The sequence below is a fragment of the Cololabis saira genome, unplaced genomic scaffold (genome assembly GCF_033807715.1).
Source record: "Cololabis saira isolate AMF1-May2022 unplaced genomic scaffold, fColSai1.1 scf036, whole genome shotgun sequence".
NCBI lineage: Eukaryota > Metazoa > Chordata > Actinopteri > Beloniformes > Belonidae > Cololabis > Cololabis saira.
Window position 1 is genome coordinate 223,788 of NW_026906200.1, and position 21,316 is coordinate 245,103.

The following is a 21,316-nucleotide window of genomic DNA, read 5'->3' on the forward strand; positions in this document are numbered from 1 at the left end:
GCTGAAAGCCACTCAGCCTCGCGGCTCACCGTCCCGCTGCCCAAAAAACCCGGCTCACCTGGAGCCACCCAAAGACCCGGCTCACCGTCCGAACCCGGGGACCCGCTCTTAAGCCCCCCCCCCAACCGGCCACCGGAGTGAAAGAGCCAGCCCGCTTACTTGGACGACCAGGGCCCTGGTACCCTAAACACCCAGACGCTCCTGGTACCATGGACAGCACTCTGTCAGATGCTCAGGCGTATATTGCTTTTCACTCATGTTCTGGTTTCAGGACCTTTTGTTAGGACCTTTGGTCAGCTTGTGCAAGGAAACAAATACTGTTGCTTCCATCTGGACAAACATTTAGTTCAGTAATAAAGAATAAAACGTCAGTTAAGTGTTTTGTAGTTGTAACTAAATATGGTAAACGCTCATATGCTTCTCATAGGCTCTGTGTGAAATTCTGAGTTTGTACACTATTAGATGTGGAAAGAAACACTTCCCACTATGTTTACTTTGCAGGAAACTAAACAAAACACTTCTTAACATAGTCATGAGGAGTTGTACAAATAATGACATCACTTTATGTTTGTTATTAAATGAGACAAGGGTAGTATCTCACAGTAGACTCATAATATAGCTGAAGTTGTATCTAGCAGAGGATGGTTTCGATCCATCGACCTCTGGGTTATGGGCCCAGCACGCTTCCGCTGCGCCACTCTGCTGAACCACCCACTGTTCCCAAAGTCTGGTCAGGGTCCAAACAGGGGGTCTAGAGTCTAAATGGACTCAGCAAGGTCTGTGACAGTACACACGCCGCCAGCATTGAGGCCGGTTAGCTCAGAAGGTCAGAGCGTGGTGCTAATAACGCCAAGGTCATGGGTTCAATCCCCATACTGGCCAAACTGCTTACTCTGCATATCTTTAAAAACTTCAGACTCTAAAGATTGTATGTTCCATTGTTAGCTTTGGTGTGCGACAATAATTCGTCAAGTCTGATAATCACCTGACTTAAAGCTAAGAGGAAATAAAGATAACTCAAACATAAGGAATTTAAGTTTATGAAGTGAGGAAAGCTTATTTGTATTACACATCTCATGTACAAATCAAAGTACTTTTCATAAAAAACATTTAAAAAATGAGAATACACATAACTCTCAGTGATGAAGTATAATCATCGAGCTTTAAAAAAGTCTCTACCACCAGACCCCAGGAGCACCCCAGCAGCTTCCACCACCAGACACCCAGCTTCCACCCCCAGACCCCACTAGCTCGACCCCCAGCTTCCACCCCCAGACCCCACTAGCTCGACCCCCAGCTTCCACCCCGAGACCGCACTAGCTCGACCCCCAGCTTCCACCACCAGAACCCAGGAGCTTCCATCACCAGACTCCTGGAGCTTCCAGCACCAGACCCCAGGAGCATTCACCACCAGACCCCAGAAAAATCACTACCAGAACACAGGAGCTTCCACCACCAGACCCCCAGCTTCCACCACCAGTCCCCGAGTAGACTCATAATATAGCTGAAGTTGTATCTAGCAGAGGATGGTTTCGATCCATCGACCTCTGGGTTATGGGCCCAGCACGCTTCCGCTGCGCCACTCTGCTGAACCACCCACTGTTCCCAAAGTCTGGTCAGGGTCCAAACAGGGGGTCTAGAGTCTAAATGGATTCAGCCAGGTCTGTGACAGTTATCCCCCACTAGCTCGACCCCCAGCTTCCACCACCAGACCCCAGAAGCTTCCACCACCAGACCCCAGCAGCTTCCACCCCCAGACCCCACTAGCTCGACCCCCAGCTTCCACCACCAGACTCCTGGAGCTTCCACCACCAGACCTCAGGAGCATTCACCACCATACCCCAGCAAAATCACCACCAGACCCCAGGAGTTTCCACCACCAGAGCTTCCAGCACCAGACCCCAGGAGCTTCCAGCACCAGACCCCAGGAGCTTCCACCACCAGAGCTTCCAGCACCAGACCCCAGGAGCTTCCACCACCAGACCCCAGGAGCTTCCACCACCAGAGCTTCCACCACCAGACCCCAGGAGCTTCCACCACCAGACCCCAGGAGCTTCCACCACCAGACCCCAGGAGCTTCCACCACCAGACCCCAGCAAAATCACCACCAGTCCCCAGCAGCATAACCACCAGACCCCCAGCTTCCACCACCAGTCCCCGGAGGTGCGTGGAATCCCGGACCAGCTCGACCAGAGCCTCGTGGCGAGCCGAGCCGAGAATCGGGGGGCTTCATCCGCATTCTGGTGGCGCTGAGACCGCGGAGATCCAGCCGAGAATCGCGGGGCTTACATCCGCTTACCCCTCCCCTCGGCCCAGAGAAAAACACACCACAGCCGGTCCGGAGCCACTTAGCCTCAGGCCCGAAACAAGACCTTCAACCCGGAGAAAAACTGACAGGCAGCACGTCGCTGAAAGCCACTCAGCCTCGCGGCTCACCGTCCCGCTGCCCAAAAAACCCGGCTCACCTGGAGCCACCCAAAGACCCGGCTCACCGTCCGAACCCGGGGACCCGCTCTTAAGCCCCCCCCCCAACCGGCCACCGGAGTGAAAGAGCCAGCCCGCTTACTTGGACGACCAGGGCCCTGGTACCCTAAACACCCAGACGCTCCTGGTACCATGGACAGCACTCTGTCAGATGCTCAGGCGTATATTGCTTTTCACTCATGTTCTGGTTTCAGGACCTTTTGTTAGGACCTTTGGTCAGCTTGTGCAAGGAAACAAATACTGTTGCTTCCATCTGGACAAACATTTAGTTCAGTAATAAAGAATAAAACGTCAGTTAAGTGTTTTGTAGTTGTAACTAAATATGGTAAACGCTCATATGCTTCTCATAGGCTCTGTGTGAAATTCTGAGTTTGTACACTATTAGATGTGGAAAGAAACACTTCCCACTATGTTTACTTTGCAGGAAACTAAACAAAACACTTCTTAACATAGTCATGAGGAGTTGTACAAATAATGACATCACTTTATGTTTGTTATTAAATGAGACAAGGGTAGTATCTCACAGTAGACTCATAATATAGCTGAAGTTGTATCTAGCAGAGGATGGTTTCGATCCATCGACCTCTGGGTTATGGGCCCAGCACGCTTCCGCTGCGCCACTCTGCTGAACCACCCACTGTTCCCAAAGTCTGGTCAGGGTCCAAACAGGGGGTCTAGAGTCTAAATGGACTCAGCAAGGTCTGTGACAGTACACACGCCGCCAGCATTGAGGCCGGTTAGCTCAGAAGGTCAGAGCGTGGTGCTAATAACGCCAAGGTCATGGGTTCAATCCCCATACTGGCCAAACTGCTTACTCTGCATATCTTTAAAAACTTCAGACTCTAAAGATTGTATGTTCCATTGTTAGCTTTGGTGTGCGACAATAATTCGTCAAGTCTGATAATCACCTGACTTAAAGCTAAGAGGAAATAAAGATAACTCAAACATAAGGAATTTAAGTTTATGAAGTGAGGAAAGCTTATTTGTATTACACATCTCATGTACAAATCAAAGTACTTTTCATAAAAAACATTTAAAAAATGAGAATACACATAACTCTCAGTGATGAAGTATAATCATCAAGCTTTAAAAAAGTCTCTACCACCAGACCCCAGGAGCACCCCAGCAGCTTCCACCACCAGACACCCAGCTTCCACCCCCAGACCCCACTAGCTCGACCCCCAGCTTCCACCCCCAGACCCCACTAGCTCGACCCCCAGCTTCCACCCCGAGACCGCACTAGCTCGACCCCCAGCTTCCACCACCAGAACCCAGGAGCTTCCATCACCAGACTCCTGGAGCTTCCAGCACCAGACCCCAGGAGCATTCACCACCAGACCCCAGAAAAATCACTACCAGAACACAGGAGCTTCCACCACCAGACCCCCAGCTTCCACCACCAGTCCCCGAGTAGACTCATAATATAGCTGAAGTTGTATCTAGCAGAGGATGGTTTCGATCCATCGACCTCTGGGTTATGGGCCCAGCACGCTTCCGCTGCGCCACTCTGCTGAACCACCCACTGTTCCCAAAGTCTGGTCAGGGTCCAAACAGGGGGTCTAGAGTCTAAATGGATTCAGCCAGGTCTGTGACAGTTATCCCCCACTAGCTCGACCCCCAGCTTCCACCACCAGACCCCAGAAGCTTCCACCACCAGACCCCAGCAGCTTCCACCCCCAGACCCCACTAGCTCGACCCCCAGCTTCCACCACCAGACTCCTGGAGCTTCCACCACCAGACCTCAGGAGCATTCACCACCATACCCCAGCAAAATCACCACCAGACCCCAGGAGTTTCCACCACCAGAGCTTCCAGCACCAGACCCCAGGAGCTTCCAGCACCAGACCCCAGGAGCTTCCACCACCAGAGCTTCCAGCACCAGACCCCAGGAGCTTCCACCACCAGACCCCAGGAGCTTCCACCACCAGAGCTTCCACCACCAGACCCCAGGAGCTTCCACCACCAGACCCCAGGAGCTTCCACCACCAGACCCCAGGAGCTTCCACCACCAGACCCCAGCAAAATCACCACCAGTCCCCAGCAGCATAACCACCAGACCCCCAGCTTCCACCACCAGTCCCCGGAGGTGCGTGGAATCCCGGACCAGCTCGACCAGAGCCTCGTGGCGAGCCGAGCCGAGAATCGGGGGGCTTCATCCGCATTCTCGTGGCGCTGAGACCGCGGAGATCCAGCCGAGAATCGCGGGGCTTACATCCGCTTACCCCTCCCCTCGGCCCAGAGAAAAACACACCACAGCCGGTCCGGAGCCACTTAGCCTCAGGCCCGAAACAAGACCTTCAACCCGGAGAAAAACTGACAGGCAGCACGTCGCTGAAAGCCACTCAGCCTCGCGGCTCACCGTCCCGCTGCCCAAAAAACCCGGCTCACCTGGAGCCACCCAAAGACCCAGCTCACCGTCCGAACCCGGGGACCCGCTCTTAAGCCCCCCCCCCAACCGGCCACCGGAGTGAAAGAGCCAGCCCGCTTACTTGGACGACCAGGGCCCTGGTACCCTAAACACCCAGACGCTCCTGGTACCATGGACAGCACTCTGTCAGATGCTCAGGCGTATATTGCTTTTCACTCATGTTCTGGTTTCAGGACCTTTTGTTAGGACCTTTGGTCAGCTTGTGCAAGGAAACAAATACTGTTGCTTCCATCTGGACAAACATTTAGTTCAGTAATAAAGAATAAAACGTCAGTTAAGTGTTTTGTAGTTGTAACTAAATATGGTAAACGCTCATATGCTTCTCATAGGCTCTGTGTGAAATTCTGAGTTTGTACACTATTAGATGTGGAAAGAAACACTTCCCACTATGTTTACTTTGCAGGAAACTAAACAAAACACTTCTTAACATAGTCATGAGGAGTTGTACAAATAATGACATCACTTTATGTTTGTTATTAAATGAGACAAGGGTAGTATCTCACAGTAGACTCATAATATAGCTGAAGTTGTATCTAGCAGAGGATGGTTTCGATCCATCGACCTCTGGGTTATGGGCCCAGCACGCTTCCGCTGCGCCACTCTGCTGAACCACCCACTGTTCCCAAAGTCTGGTCAGGGTCCAAACAGGGGGTCTAGAGTCTAAATGGACTCAGCAAGGTCTGTGACAGTACACACGCCGCCAGCATTGAGGCCGGTTAGCTCAGAAGGTCAGAGCGTGGTGCTAATAACGCCAAGGTCATGGGTTCAATCCCCATACTGGCCAAACTGCTTACTCTGCATATCTTTAAAAACTTCAGACTCTAAAGATTGTATGTTCCATTGTTAGCTTTGGTGTGCGACAATAATTCGTCAAGTCTGATAATCACCTGACTTAAAGCTAAGAGGAAATAAAGATAACTCAAACATAAGGAATTTAAGTTTATGAAGTGAGGAAAGCTTATTTGTATTACACATCTCATGTACAAATCAAAGTACTTTTCATAAAAAACATTTAAAAAATGAGAATACACATAACTCTCAGTGATGAAGTATAATCATCAAGCTTTAAAAAAGTCTCTACCACCAGACCCCAGGAGCACCCCAGCAGCTTCCACCACCAGACACCCAGCTTCCACCCCCAGACCCCACTAGCTCGACCCCCAGCTTCCACCCCCAGACCCCACTAGCTCGACCCCCAGCTTCCACCCCGAGACCGCACTAGCTCGACCCCCAGCTTCCACCACCAGAACCCAGGAGCTTCCATCACCAGACTCCTGGAGCTTCCAGCACCAGACCCCAGGAGCATTCACCACCAGACCCCAGAAAAATCACTACCAGAACACAGGAGCTTCCACCACCAGACCCCCAGCTTCCACCACCAGTCCCCGAGTAGACTCATAATATAGCTGAAGTTGTATCTAGCAGAGGATGGTTTCGATCCATCGACCTCTGGGTTATGGGCCCAGCACGCTTCCGCTGCGCCACTCTGCTGAACCACCCACTGTTCCCAAAGTCTGGTCAGGGTCCAAACAGGGGGTCTAGAGTCTAAATGGATTCAGCCAGGTCTGTGACAGTTATCCCCCACTAGCTCGACCCCCAGCTTCCACCACCAGACCCCAGAAGCTTCCACCACCAGACCCCAGCAGCTTCCACCCCCAGACCCCACTAGCTCGACCCCCAGCTTCCACCACCAGACTCCTGGAGCTTCCACCACCAGACCTCAGGAGCATTCACCACCATACCCCAGCAAAATCACCACCAGACCCCAGGAGTTTCCACCACCAGAGCTTCCAGCACCAGACCCCAGGAGCTTCCAGCACCAGACCCCAGGAGCTTCCACCACCAGAGCTTCCAGCACCAGACCCCAGGAGCTTCCACCACCAGACCCCAGGAGCTTCCACCACCAGAGCTTCCACCACCAGACCCCAGGAGCTTCCACCACCAGACCCCAGGAGCTTCCACCACCAGACCCCAGGAGCTTCCACCACCAGACCCCAGCAAAATCACCACCAGTCCCCAGCAGCATAACCACCAGACCCCCAGCTTCCACCACCAGTCCCCGGAGGTGCGTGGAATCCCGGACCAGCTCGACCAGAGCCTCGTGGCGAGCCGAGCCGAGAATCGGGGGGCTTCATCCGCATTCTCGTGGCGCTGAGACCGCGGAGATCCAGCCGAGAATCGCGGGGCTTACATCCGCTTACCCCTCCCCTCGGCCCAGAGAAAAACACACCACAGCCGGTCCGGAGCCACTTAGCCTCAGGCCCGAAACAAGACCTTCAACCCGGAGAAAAACTGACAGGCAGCACGTCGCTGAAAGCCACTCAGCCTCGCGGCTCACCGTCCCGCTGCCCAAAAAACCCGGCTCACCTGGAGCCACCCAAAGACCCGGCTCACCGTCCGAACCCGGGGACCCGCTCTTAAGCCCCCCCCCCAACCGGCCACCGGAGTGAAAGAGCCAGCCCGCTTACTTGGACGACCAGGGCCCTGGTACCCTAAACACCCAGACGCTCCTGGTACCATGGACAGCACTCTGTCAGATGCTCAGGCGTATATTGCTTTTCACTCATGTTCTGGTTTCAGGACCTTTTGTTAGGACCTTTGGTCAACTTGTGCAAGGAAACAAATACTGTTGCTTCCATCTGGACAAACATTTAGTTCAGTAATAAAGAATAAAACGTCAGTTAAGTGTTTTGTAGTTGTAACTAAATATGGTAAACGCTCATATGCTTCTCATAGGCTCTGTGTGAAATTCTGAGTTTGTACACTATTAGATGTGGAAAGAAACACTTCCCACTATGTTTAGTTTGCAGGAAACTAAACAAAACACTTCTTAACATAGTCATGAGGAGTTGTACAAATAATGACATCACTTTATGTTTGTTATTAAATGAGACAAGGGTAGTATCTCACAGTAGACTCATAATATAGCTGAAGTTGTATCTAGCAGAGGATGGTTTCGATCCATCGACCTCTGGGTTATGGGCCCAGCACGCTTCCGCTGCGCCACTCTGCTGAACCACCCACTGTTCCCAAAGTCTGGTCAGGGTCCAAACAGGGGGTCTAGAGTCTAAATGGACTCAGCAAGGTCTGTGACAGTACACACGCCGCCAGCATTGAGGCCGGTTAGCTCAGAAGGTCAGAGCGTGGTGCTAATAACGCCAAGGTCATGGGTTCAATCCCCATACTGGCCAAACTGCTTACTCTGCATATCTTTAAAAACTTCAGACTCTAAAGATTGTATGTTCCATTGTTAGCTTTGGTGTGCGACAATAATTCGTCAAGTCTGATAATCACCTGACTTAAAGCTAAGAGGAAATAAAGATAACTCAAACATAAGGAATTTAAGTTTATGAAGTGAGGAAAGCTTATTTGTATTACACATCTCATGTACAAATCAAAGTACTTTTCATAAAAAACATTTAAAAAATGAGAATACACATAACTCTCAGTGATGAAGTATAATCATCAAGCTTTAAAAAAGTCTCTACCACCAGACCCCAGGAGCACCCCAGCAGCTTCCACCACCAGACACCCAGCTTCCACCCCCAGACCCCACTAGCTCGACCCCCAGCTTCCACCCCCAGACCCCACTAGCTCGACCCCCAGCTTCCACCCCGAGACCGCACTAGCTCGACCCCCAGCTTCCACCACCAGAACCCAGGAGCTTCCATCACCAGACTCCTGGAGCTTCCAGCACCAGACCCCAGGAGCATTCACCACCAGACCCCAGAAAAATCACTACCAGAACACAGGAGCTTCCACCACCAGACCCCCAGCTTCCACCACCAGTCCCCGAGTAGACTCATAATATAGCTGAAGTTGTATCTAGCAGATAATGGTTTCGATCCATCGACCTCTGGGTTATGGGCCCAGCACGCTTCCGCTGCGCCACTCTGCTGAACCACCCACTGTTCCCAAAGTCTGGTCAGGGTCCAAACAGGGGGTCTAGAGTCTAAATGGATTCAGCCAGGTCTGTGACAGTTATCCCCCACTAGCTCGACCCCCAGCTTCCACCACCAGACCCCAGAAGCTTCCACCACCAGACCCCAGCAGCTTCCACCCCCAGACCCCACTAGCTCGACCCCAGCTTCCACCACCAGACTCCTGGAGCTTCCACCACCAGACCTCAGGAGCATTCACCACCATACCCCAGCAAAATCACCACCAGACCCCAGGAGTTTCCACCACCAGAGCTTCCAGCACCAGACCCCAGGAGCTTCCAGCACCAGACCCCAGGAGCTTCCACCACCAGAGCTTCCAGCACCAGACCCCAGGAGCTTCCACCACCAGACCCCAGGAGCTTCCACCACCAGAGCTTCCACCACCAGACCCCAGGAGCTTCCACCACCAGACCCCAGGAGCTTCCACCACCAGACCCCAGGAGCTTCCACCACCAGACCCCAGCAAAATCACCACCAGTCCCCAGCAGCATAACCACCAGACCCCCAGCTTCCACCACCAGTCCCCGGAGGTGCGTGGAATCCCGGACCAGCTCGACCAGAGCCTCGTGGCGAGCCGAGCCGAGAATCGGGGAGCTTCATCCGCATTCTCGTGGCGCTGAGACCGCGGAGATCCAGCCGAGAATCGCGGGGCTTACATCCGCTTACCCCTCCCCTCGGCCCAGAGAAAAACACACCACAGCCGGTCCGGAGCCACTTAGCCTCAGGCCCGAAACAAGACCTTCAACCCGGAGAAAAACTGACAGGCAGCACGTCGCTGAAAGCCACTCAGCCTCGCGGCTCACCGTCCCGCTGCCCAAAAAACCCGGCTCACCTGGAGCCACCCAAAGACCCGGCTCACCGTCCGAACCCGGGGACCCGCTCTTAAGCCCCCCCCCCAACCGGCCACCGGAGTGAAAGAGCCAGCCCGCTTACTTGGACGACCAGGGCCCTGGTACCCTAAACACCCAGACGCTCCTGGTACCATGGACAGCACTCTGTCAGATGCTCAGGCGTATATTGCTTTTCACTCATGTTCTGGTTTCAGGACCTTTTGTTAGGACCTTTGGTCAGCTTGTGCAAGGAAACAAATACTGTTGCTTCCATCTGGACAAACATTTAGTTCAGTAATAAAGAATAAAACGTCAGTTAAGTGTTTTGTAGTTGTAACTAAATATGGTAAACGCTCATATGCTTCTCATAGGCTCTGTGTGAAATTCTGAGTTTGTACACTATTAGATGTGGAAAGAAACACTTCCCACTATGTTTACTTTGCAGGAAACTAAACAAAACACTTCTTAACATAGTCATGAGGAGTTGTACAAATAATGACATCACTTTATGTTTGTTATTAAATGAGACAAGGGTAGTATCTCACAGTAGACTCATAATATAGCTGAAGTTGTATCTAGCAGAGGATGGTTTCGATCCATCGACCTCTGGGTTATGGGCCCAGCACGCTTCCGCTGCGCCACTCTGCTGAACCACCCACTGTTCCCAAAGTCTGGTCAGGGTCCAAACAGGGGGTCTAGAGTCTAAATGGACTCAGCAAGGTCTGTGACAGTACACACGCCGCCAGCATTGAGGCCGGTTAGCTCAGAAGGTCAGAGCGTGGTGCTAATAACGCCAAGGTCATGGGTTCAATCCCCATACTGGCCAAACTGCTTACTCTGCATATCTTTAAAAACTTCAGACTCTAAAGATTGTATGTTCCATTGTTAGCTTTGGTGTGCGACAATAATTCGTCAAGTCTGATAATCACCTGACTTAAAGCTAAGAGGAAATAAAGATAACTCAAACATAAGGAATTTAAGTTTATGAAGTGAGGAAAGCTTATTTGTATTACACATCTCATGTACAAATCAAAGTACTTTTCATAAAAAACATTTAAAAAATGAGAATACACATAACTCTCAGTGATGAAGTATAATCATCAAGCTTTAAAAAAGTCTCTACCACCAGACCCCAGGAGCACCCCAGCAGCTTCCACCACCAGACACCCAGCTTCCACCCCCAGACCCCACTAGCTCGACCCCCAGCTTCCACCCCCAGACCCCACTAGCTCGACCCCCAGCTTCCACCCCGAGACCGCACTAGCTCGACCCCCAGCTTCCACCACCAGAACCCAGGAGCTTCCATCACCAGACTCCTGGAGCTTCCAGCACCAGACCCCAGGAGCATTCACCACCAGACCCCAGAAAAATCACTACCAGAACACAGGAGCTTCCACCACCAGACCCCCAGCTTCCACCACCAGTCCCCGAGTAGACTCATAATATAGCTGAAGTTGTATCTAGCAGAGGATGGTTTCGATCCATCGACCTCTGGGTTATGGGCCCAGCACGCTTCCGCTGCGCCACTCTGCTGAACCACCCACTGTTCCCAAAGTCTGGTCAGGGTCCAAACAGGGGGTCTAGAGTCTAAATGGATTCAGCCAGGTCTGTGACAGTTATCCCCCACTAGCTCGACCCCCAGCTTCCACCACCAGACCCCAGAAGCTTCCACCACCAGACCCCAGCAGCTTCCACCCCCAGACCCCACTAGCTCGACCCCCAGCTTCCACCACCAGACTCCTGGAGCTTCCACCACCAGACCTCAGGAGCATTCACCACCATACCCCAGCAAAATCACCACCAGACCCCAGGAGTTTCCACCACCAGAGCTTCCAGCACCAGACCCCAGGAGCTTCCAGCACCAGACCCCAGGAGCTTCCACCACCAGAGCTTCCAGCACCAGACCCCAGGAGCTTCCACCACCAGACCCCAGGAGCTTCCACCACCAGAGCTTCCACCACCAGACCCCAGGAGCTTCCACCACCAGACCCCAGGAGCTTCCACCACCAGACCCCAGGAGCTTCCACCACCAGACCCCAGCAAAATCACCACCAGTCCCCAGCAGCATAACCACCAGACCCCCAGCTTCCACCACCAGTCCCCGGAGGTGCGTGGAATCCCGGACCAGCTCGACCAGAGCCTCGTGGCGAGCCGAGCCGAGAATCGGGGGGCTTCATCCGCATTCTGGTGGCGCTGAGACCGCGGAGATCCAGCCGAGAATCGCGGGGCTTACATCCGCTTACCCCTCCCCTCGGCCCAGAGAAAAACACACCACAGCCGGTCCGGAGCCACTTAGCCTCAGGCCCGAAACAAGACCTTCAACCCGGAGAAAAACTGACAGGCAGCACGTCGCTGAAAGCCACTCAGCCTCGCGGCTCACCGTCCCGCTGCCCAAAAAACCCGGCTCACCTGGAGCCACCCAAAGACCCGGCTCACCGTCCGAACCCGGGGACCCGCTCTTAAGCCCCCCCCCCAACCGGCCACCGGAGTGAAAGAGCCAGCCCGCTTACTTGGACGACCAGGGCCCTGGTACCCTAAACACCCAGACGCTCCTGGTACCATGGACAGCACTCTGTCAGATGCTCAGGCGTATATTGCTTTTCACTCATGTTCTGGTTTCAGGACCTTTTGTTAGGACCTTTGGTCAGCTTGTGCAAGGAAACAAATACTGTTGCTTCCATCTGGACAAACATTTAGTTCAGTAATAAAGAATAAAACGTCAGTTAAGTGTTTTGTAGTTGTAACTAAATATGGTAAACGCTCATATGCTTCTCATAGGCTCTGTGTGAAATTCTGAGTTTGTACACTATTAGATGTGGAAAGAAACACTTCCCACTATGTTTACTTTGCAGGAAACTAAACAAAACACTTCTTAACATAGTCATGAGGAGTTGTACAAATAATGACATCACTTTATGTTTGTTATTAAATGAGACAAGGGTAGTATCTCACAGTAGACTCATAATATAGCTGAAGTTGTATCTAGCAGAGGATGGTTTCGATCCATCGACCTCTGGGTTATGGGCCCAGCACGCTTCCGCTGCGCCACTCTGCTGAACCACCCACTGTTCCCAAAGTCTGGTCAGGGTCCAAACAGGGGGTCTAGAGTCTAAATGGACTCAGCAAGGTCTGTGACAGTACACACGCCGCCAGCATTGAGGCCGGTTAGCTCAGAAGGTCAGAGCGTGGTGCTAATAACGCCAAGGTCATGGGTTCAATCCCCATACTGGCCAAACTGCTTACTCTGCATATCTTTAAAAACTTCAGACTCTAAAGATTGTATGTTCCATTGTTAGCTTTGGTGTGCGACAATAATTCGTCAAGTCTGATAATCACCTGACTTAAAGCTAAGAGGAAATAAAGATAACTCAAACATAAGGAATTTAAGTTTATGAAGTGAGGAAAGCTTATTTGTATTACACATCTCATGTACAAATCAAAGTACTTTTCATAAAAAACATTTAAAAAATGAGAATACACATAACTCTCAGTGATGAAGTATAATCATCAAGCTTTAAAAAAGTCTCTACCACCAGACCCCAGGAGCACCCCAGCAGCTTCCACCACCAGACACCCAGCTTCCACCCCCAGACCCCACTAGCTCGACCCCCAGCTTCCACCCCCAGACCCCACTAGCTCGACCCCCAGCTTCCACCCCGAGACCGCACTAGCTCGACCCCCAGCTTCCACCACCAGAACCCAGGAGCTTCCATCACCAGACTCCTGGAGCTTCCAGCACCAGACCCCAGGAGCATTCACCACCAGACCCCAGAAAAATCACTACCAGAACACAGGAGCTTCCACCACCAGACCCCCAGCTTCCACCACCAGTCCCCGAGTAGACTCATAATATAGCTGAAGTTGTATCTAGCAGAGGATGGTTTCGATCCATCGACCTCTGGGTTATGGGCCCAGCACGCTTCCGCTGCGCCACTCTGCTGAACCACCCACTGTTCCCAAAGTCTGGTCAGGGTCCAAACAGGGGGTCTAGAGTCTAAATGGATTCAGCCAGGTCTGTGACAGTTATCCCCCACTAGCTCGACCCCCAGCTTCCACCACCAGACCCCAGAAGCTTCCACCACCAGACCCCAGCAGCTTCCACCCCCAGACCCCACTAGCTCGACCCCCAGCTTCCACCACCAGACTCCTGGAGCTTCCACCACCCGACCTCAGGAGCATTCACCACCATACCCCAGCAAAATCACCACCAGACCCCAGGAGTTTCCACCACCAGAGCTTCCAGCACCAGACCCCAGGAGCTTCCAGCACCAGACCCCAGGAGCTTCCACCACCAGAGCTTCCAGCACCAGACCCCAGGAGCTTCCACCACCAGACCCCAGGAGCTTCCACCACCAGAGCTTCCACCACCAGACCCCAGGAGCTTCCACCACCAGACCCCAGGAGCTTCCACCACCAGACCCCAGGAGCTTCCACCACCAGACCCCAGCAAAATCACCACCAGTCCCCAGCAGCATAACCACCAGACCCCCAGCTTCCACCACCAGTCCCCGGAGGTGCGTGGAATCCCGGACCAGCTCGACCAGAGCCTCGTGGCGAGCCGAGCCGAGAATCGGGGGGCTTCATCCGCATTCTGGTGGCGCTGAGACCGCGGAGATCCAGCCGAGAATCGCGGGGCTTACATCCGCTTACCCCTCCCCTCGGCCCAGAGAAAAACACACCACAGCCGGTCCGGAGCCACTTAGCCTCAGGCCCGAAACAAGACCTTCAACCCGGAGAAAAACTGACAGGCAGCACGTCGCTGAAAGCCACTCAGCCTCGCGGCTCACCGTCCCGCTGCCCAAAAAACCCGGCTCACCTGGAGCCACCCAAAGACCCGGCTCACCGTCCGAACCCGGGGACCCGCTCTTAAGCCCCCCCCCAACTGGCCACCGGAGTGAAAGAGCCAGCCCGCTTACTTGGACGACCAGGGCCCTGGTACCCTAAACACCCAGACGCTCCTGGTACCATGGACAGCACTATGTCAGATGCTCAGGCGTATATTGCTTTTCACTCATGTTCTGGTTTCAGGACCTTTTGTTAGGACCTTTGGTCAGCTTGTGCAAGGAAACAAATACTGTTGCTTCCATCTGGACAAACATTTAGTTCAGTAATAAAGAATAAAACGTCAGTTAAGTGTTTTGTAGTTGTAACTAAATATGGTAAACGCTCATATGCTTCTCATAGGCTCTGTGTGAAATTCTGAGTTTGTACACTATTAGATGTGGAAAGAAACACTTCCCACTATGTTTACTTTGCAGGAAACTAAACAAAACACTTCTTAACATAGTCATGAGGAGTTGTACAAATAATGACATCACTTTATGTTTGTTATTAAATGAGACAAGGGTAGTATCTCACAGTAGACTCATAATATAGCTGAAGTTGTATCTAGCAGAGGATGGTTTCGATCCATCGACCTCTGGGTTATGGGCCCAGCACGCTTCCGCTGCGCCACTCTGCTGAACCACCCACTGTTCCCAAAGTCTGGTCAGGGTCCAAACAGGGGGTCTAGAGTCTAAATGGACTCAGCAAGGTCTGTGACAGTACACACGCCGCCAGCATTGAGGCCGGTTAGCTCAGAAGGTCAGAGCGTGGTGCTAATAACGCCAAGGTCATGGGTTCAATCCCCATACTGGCCAAACTGCTTACTCTGCATATCTTTAAAAACTTCAGACTCTAAAGATTGTATGTTCCATTGTTAGCTTTGGTGTGCGACAATAATTCGTCAAGTCTGATAATCACCTGACTTAAAGCTAAGAGGAAATAAACATAACTCAAACATAAGGAATTTAAGTTTATGAAGTGAGGAAAGCTTATTTGTATTACACATCTCATGTACAAATCAAAGTACTTTTCATAAAAAACATTTAAAAAATGAGAATACACATAACTCTCAGTGATGAAGTATAATCATCAAGCTTTAAAAAAGTCTCTACCACCAGACCCCAGGAGCACCCCAGCAGCTTCCACCACCAGACACCCAGCTTCCACCCCCAGACCCCACTAGCTCGACCCCCAGCTTCCACCCCCAGACCCCACTAGCTCGACCCCCAGCTTCCACCCCGAGACCGCACTAGCTCGACCCCCAGCTTCCACCACCAGAACCCAGGAGCTTCCATCACCAGACTCCTGGAGCTTCCAGCACCAGACCCCAGGAGCATTCACCACCAGACCCCAGAAAAATCACTACCAGAACACAGGAGCTTCCACCACCAGACCCCCAGCTTCCACCACCAGTCCCCGAGTAGACTCATAATATAGCTGAAGTTGTATCTAGCAGATGATGGTTTCGATCCATCGACCTCTGGGTTATGGGCCCAGCACGCTTCCGCTGCGCCACTCTGCTGAACCACCCACTGTTCCCAAAGTCTGGTCAGGGTCCAAACAGGGGGTCTAGAGTCTAAATGGATTCAGCCAGGTCTGTGACAGTTATCCCCCACTAGCTCGACCCCCAGCTTCCACCACCAGACCCCAGAAGCTTCCACCACCAGACCCCAGCAGCTTCCACCCCCAGACCCCACTAGCTCGACCCCAGCTTCCACCACCAGACTCCTGGAGCTTCCACCACCAGACCTCAGGAGCATTCACCACCATACCCCAGCAAAATCACCACCAGACCCCAGGAGTTTCCACCACCAGAGCTTCCAGCACCAGACCCCAGGAGCTTCCAGCACCAGACCCCAGGAGCTTCCACCACCAGAGCTTCCAGCACCAGACCCCAGGAGCTTCCACCACCAGACCCCAGGAGCTTCCACCACCAGAGCTTCCACCACCAGACCCCAGGAGCTTCCACCACCAGACCCCAGGAGCTTCCACCACCAGACCCCAGGAGCTTCCACCACCAGACCCCAGCAAAATCACCACCAGTCCCCAGCAGCATAACCACCAGACCCCCAGCTTCCACCACCAGTCCCCGGAGGTGCGTGGAATCCCGGACCAGCTCGACCAGAGCCTCGTGGCGAGCCGAGCCGAGAATCGGGGAGCTTCATCCGCATTCTCGTGGCGCTGAGACCGCGGAGATCCAGCCGAGAATCGCGGGGCTTACATCCGCTTACCCCTCCCCTCGGCCCAGAGAAAAACACACCACAGCCGGTCCGGAGCCACTTAGCCTCAGGCCCGAAACAAGACCTTCAACCCGGAGAAAAACTGACAGGCAGCACGTCGCTGAAAGCCACTCAGCCTCGCGGCTCACCGTCCCGCTGCCCAAAAAACCCGGCTCACCTGGAGCCACCCAAAGACCCGGCTCACCGTCCGAACCCGGGGACCCGCTCTTAAGCCCCCCCCCAACCGGCCACCGGAGTGAAAGAGCCAGCCCGCTTACTTGGACGACCAGGGCCCTGGTACCCTAAACACCCAGACGCTCCTGGTACCATGGACAGCACTATGTCAGATGCTCAGGCGTATATTGCTTTTCACTCATGTTCTGGTTTCAGGACCTTTTGTTAGGACCTTTGGTCAGCTTGTGCAAGGAAACAAATACTGTTGCTTCCATCTGGACAAACATTTAGTTCAGTAATAAAGAATAAAACGTCAGTTAAGTGTTTTGTAGTTGTAACTAAATATGGTAAACGCTCATATGCTTCTCATAGGCTCTGTGTGAAATTCTGAGTTTGTACACTATTAGATGTGGAAAGAAACACTTCCCACTATGTTTACTTTGCAGGAAACTAAACAAAACACTTCTTAACATAGTCATGAGGAGTTGTACAAATAATGACATCACTTTATGTTTGTTATTAAATGAGACAAGGGTAGTATCTCACAGTAGACTCATAATATAGCTGAAGTTGTATCTAGCAGAGGATGGTTTCGATCCATCGACCTCTGGGTTATGGGCCCAGCACGCTTCCGCTGCGCCACTCTGCTGAACCACCCACTGTTCCCAAAGTCTGGTCAGGGTCCAAACAGGGGGTCTAGAGTCTAAATGGACTCAGCAAGGTCTGTGACAGTACACACGCCGCCAGCATTGAGGCCGGTTAGCTCAGAAGGTCAGAGCGTGGTGCTAATAACGCCAAGGTCATGGGTTCAATCCCCATACTGGCCAAACTGCTTACTCTGCATATCTTTAAAAACTTCAGACTCTAAAGATTGTATGTTCCATTGTTAGCTTTGGTGTGCGACAATAATTCGTCAAGTCTGATAATCACCTGACTTAAAGCTAAGAGGAAATAAAGATAACTCAAACATAAGGAATTTAAGTTTATGAAGTGAGGAAAGCTTATTTGTATTACACATCTCATGTACAAATCAAAGTACTTTTCATAAAGAACATTTAAAAAATGAGAATACACATAACTCTCAGTGATGAAGTATAATCATCAAGCTTTAAAAAAGTCTCTACCACCAGACCCCAGGAGCACCCCAGCAGCTTCCACCACCAGACACCCAGCTTCCACCCCCAGACCCCACTAGCTCGACCCCCAGCTTCCACCCCCAGACCCCACTAGCTCGACCCCCAGCTTCCACCCCGAGACCGCACTAGCTCGACCCCCAGCTTCCACCACCAGAACCCAGGAGCTTCCATCACCAGACTCCTGGAGCTTCCAGCACCAGACCCCAGGAGCATTCACCACCAGACCCCAGAAAAATCACTACCAGAACACAGGAGCTTCCACCACCAGACCCCCAGCTTCCACCACCAGTCCCCGAGTAGACTCATAATATAGCTGAAGTTGTATCTAGCAGATGATGGTTTCGATCCATCGACCTCTGGGTTATGGGCCCAGCACGCTTCCGCTGCGCCACTCTGCTGAACCACCCACTGTTCCCAAAGTCTGGTCAGGGTCCAAACAGGGGGTCTAGAGTCTAAATGGATTCAGCCAGGTCTGTGACAGTTATCCCCCACTAGCTCGACCCCCAGCTTCCACCACCAGACCCCAGAAGCTTCCACCACCAGACCCCAGCAGCTTCCACCCCCAGACCCCACTAGCTCGACCCCAGCTTCCACCACCAGACTCCTGGAGCTTCCACCACCAGACCTCAGGAGCATTCACCACCATACCCCAGCAAAATCACCACCAGACCCCAGGAGTTTCCACCACCAGAGCTTCCAGCACCAGACCCCAGGAGCTTCCAGCACCAGACCCCAGGAGCTTCCACCACCAGAGCTTCCAGCACCAGACCCCAGGAGCTTCCACCACCAGACCCCAGGAGCTTCCACCACCAGAGCTTCCACCACCAGACCCCAGGAGCTTCCACCACCAGACCCCAGGAGCTTCCACCACCAGACCCCAGGAGCTTCCACCACCAGACCCCAGGAGCTTCCACCACCAGACCCCAGCAAAATCACCACCATTCCCCAGCAGCATAACCACCAGACCCCCAGCTTCCACCACCAGTCCCCGGAGGTGCGTGGAATCCCGGACCAGCTCGACCAGAGCCTCGTGGCGAGCCGAGCCGAGAATCGGGGAGCTTCATCCGCATTCTCGTGGCGCTGAGACCGCGGAGATCCAGCCGAGAATCGCGGGGCTTACATCCGCTTACCCCTCCCCTCGGCCCAGAGAAAAACACACCACAGCCGGTCCGGAGCCACTTAGCCTCAGGCCCGAAACAAGACCTTCAACCCGGAGAAAAACTGACAGGCAGCACGTCGCTGAAAGCCACTCAGCCTCGCGGCTCACCGACCCGCTGCCCAAAAAACCCGGCTCACCTGGAGCCACCCAAAGACCCGGCTCACCGTCCGAACCCGGGGACCCGCTCTTAAGCCCCCCCCCAACCGGCCACCGGAGTGAAAGAGCCAGCCCGCTTACTTGGACGACCAGGGCCCTGGTACCCTAAACACCCAGACGCTCCTGGTACCATGGACAGCACTATGTCAGATGCTCAGGCGTATATTGCTTTTCACTCATGTTCTGGTTTCAGGACCTTTTGTTAGGACCTTTGGTCAGCTTGTGCAAGGAAACAAATACTGTTGCTTCCATCTGGACAAACATTTAGTTCAGTAATAAAGAATAAAACGTCAGTTAAGTGTTTTGTAGTTGTAACTAAATATGGTAAACGCTCATATGCTTCTCATAGGCTCTGTGTGAAATTCTGAGTTTGTACACTATTAGATGTGGAAAGAAACACTTCCCACTATGTTTACTTTGCAGGAAACTAAACAAAACACTTCTTAACATAGTCATGAGGAGTTGTACAAATAATGACATCACTTTATGTTTGTTATTAAATGAGACAAGGGTAGTATCTCACAGTAGACTCATAATATAGCTGAAGTTGTATCTAGCAGAGGATGGTTTCGATCCATCGACCTCTGGGTTATGGGCCCAGCACGCTTCCGCTGCGCCACTCTGCTGAACCACCCACTGTTCCCAAAGTCTGGTCAGGGTCCAAACAGGGAGTCTAGAGTCTAAATGGACTCAGCAAGGTCTGTGACAGTACACACGCCGCCAGCATTGAGGCCGGTTAGCTCAGAAGGTCAGAGCGTGGTGCTAATAACGCCAAGGTCATGGGTTCAATCCCCATACTGGCCAAACTGCTTACTCTGCATATCTTTAAAAACTTCAGACTCTAAAGATTGTATGTTCCATTGTTAGCTTTGGTGTGCGACAATAATTCGTCAAGTCTGATAATCACCTGACTTAAAGCTAAGAGGAAATAAAGATAACTCAAACATAAGGAATTTAAGTTTATGAAGTGAGGAAAGCTTATTTGTATTACACATCTCATGTACAAATCAAAGTACTTTTCATAAAAAACATTTAAAAAATGAGAATACACATAACTCTCAGTGATGAAGTATAATCATCAAGCTTTAAAAAAGTCTCTACCACCAGACCCCAGGAGCACCCCAGCAGCTTCCACCACCAGACACCCAGCTTCCACCCCCAGACCCCACTAGCTCGACCCCCAGCTTCCACCCCCAGACCCCACTAGCTCGACCCCCAGCTTCCACCCCGAGACCGCACTAGCTCGACCCCCAGCTTCCACCACCAGAACCCAGGAGCTTCCATCACCAGACTCCTGGAGCTTCCAGCACCAGACCCCAGGAGCATTCACCACCAGACCCCAGAAAAATCACTACCAGAACACAGGAGCTTCCACCACCAGACCCCCAGCTTCCACCACCAGTCCCCGAGTAGACTCATAATATAGCTGAAGTTGTATCTAGCAGAGGATGGTTTCGATCCATCGACCTCTGGGTTATGGGCCCAGCACGCTTCCGCTGCGCCACTCTGCTGAACCACCCACTGTTCCCAAAGTCTGGTCAGGGTCCAAACAGGGGGTCTAGAGTCTAAATGGATTCAGCCAGGTCTGTGACAGTTATCCCCCACTAGCTCGACCCCCAGCTTCCACCACCAGACCCCAGAAGCTTCCACCACCAGACCCCAGCAGCTTCCACCCCCAGACCCCACTAGCTCGACCCCCAGCTTCCACCACCAGACTCCTGGAGCTTCCACCACCAGACCTCAGGAGCATTCACCACCATACCCCAGCAAAATCACCACCAGACCCCAGGAGTTTCCACCACCAGAGCTTCCAGCACCAGACCCCAGGAGCTTCCAGCACCAGACCCCAGGAGCTTCCACCACCAGACCCCAGGAGCTTCCACCACCAGACCCCAGGAGCTTCCACCACCAGACCCCAGCAAAATCACCACCAGTCCCCAGCAGCATAACCACCAGACCCCCAGC

The 21,316-nt window shown here is 52.7% G+C and overlaps 9 non-coding genes across 9 annotated transcripts; all 9 read left to right on the plus strand.

Annotated features, from left to right (window-relative positions):
- The first annotated feature begins 808 nt into the window (after positions 1-808).
- Positions 809-882, plus strand: trnai-aau (transfer RNA isoleucine (anticodon AAU)). The gene has a single exon. It is a non-coding gene; the product is annotated as a tRNA-Ile (tRNA).
- A 2,333-nt stretch (positions 883-3,215) lies between these two features.
- Positions 3,216-3,289, plus strand: trnai-aau (transfer RNA isoleucine (anticodon AAU)). Its single transcript has one exon. It is a non-coding gene; the product is annotated as a tRNA-Ile (tRNA).
- A 2,333-nt stretch (positions 3,290-5,622) lies between these two features.
- On the plus strand, positions 5,623-5,696 carry trnai-aau (transfer RNA isoleucine (anticodon AAU)). The gene has a single exon. It is a non-coding gene; the product is annotated as a tRNA-Ile (tRNA).
- A 2,333-nt stretch (positions 5,697-8,029) lies between these two features.
- Positions 8,030-8,103, plus strand: trnai-aau (transfer RNA isoleucine (anticodon AAU)). Its single transcript has one exon. It is a non-coding gene; the product is annotated as a tRNA-Ile (tRNA).
- A 2,332-nt stretch (positions 8,104-10,435) lies between these two features.
- trnai-aau (transfer RNA isoleucine (anticodon AAU)) lies at positions 10,436-10,509 on the plus strand. The gene has a single exon. It is a non-coding gene; the product is annotated as a tRNA-Ile (tRNA).
- A 2,333-nt stretch (positions 10,510-12,842) lies between these two features.
- trnai-aau (transfer RNA isoleucine (anticodon AAU)) lies at positions 12,843-12,916 on the plus strand. The gene has a single exon. It is a non-coding gene; the product is annotated as a tRNA-Ile (tRNA).
- Positions 12,917-15,248: 2,332 nt separating this feature from the next.
- On the plus strand, positions 15,249-15,322 carry trnai-aau (transfer RNA isoleucine (anticodon AAU)). The gene has a single exon. It is a non-coding gene; the product is annotated as a tRNA-Ile (tRNA).
- A 2,331-nt stretch (positions 15,323-17,653) lies between these two features.
- trnai-aau (transfer RNA isoleucine (anticodon AAU)) lies at positions 17,654-17,727 on the plus strand. Its single transcript has one exon. It is a non-coding gene; the product is annotated as a tRNA-Ile (tRNA).
- Positions 17,728-20,081: 2,354 nt separating this feature from the next.
- On the plus strand, positions 20,082-20,155 carry trnai-aau (transfer RNA isoleucine (anticodon AAU)). The gene has a single exon. It is a non-coding gene; the product is annotated as a tRNA-Ile (tRNA).
- Positions 20,156-21,316: the final 1,161 nt, after the last annotated feature.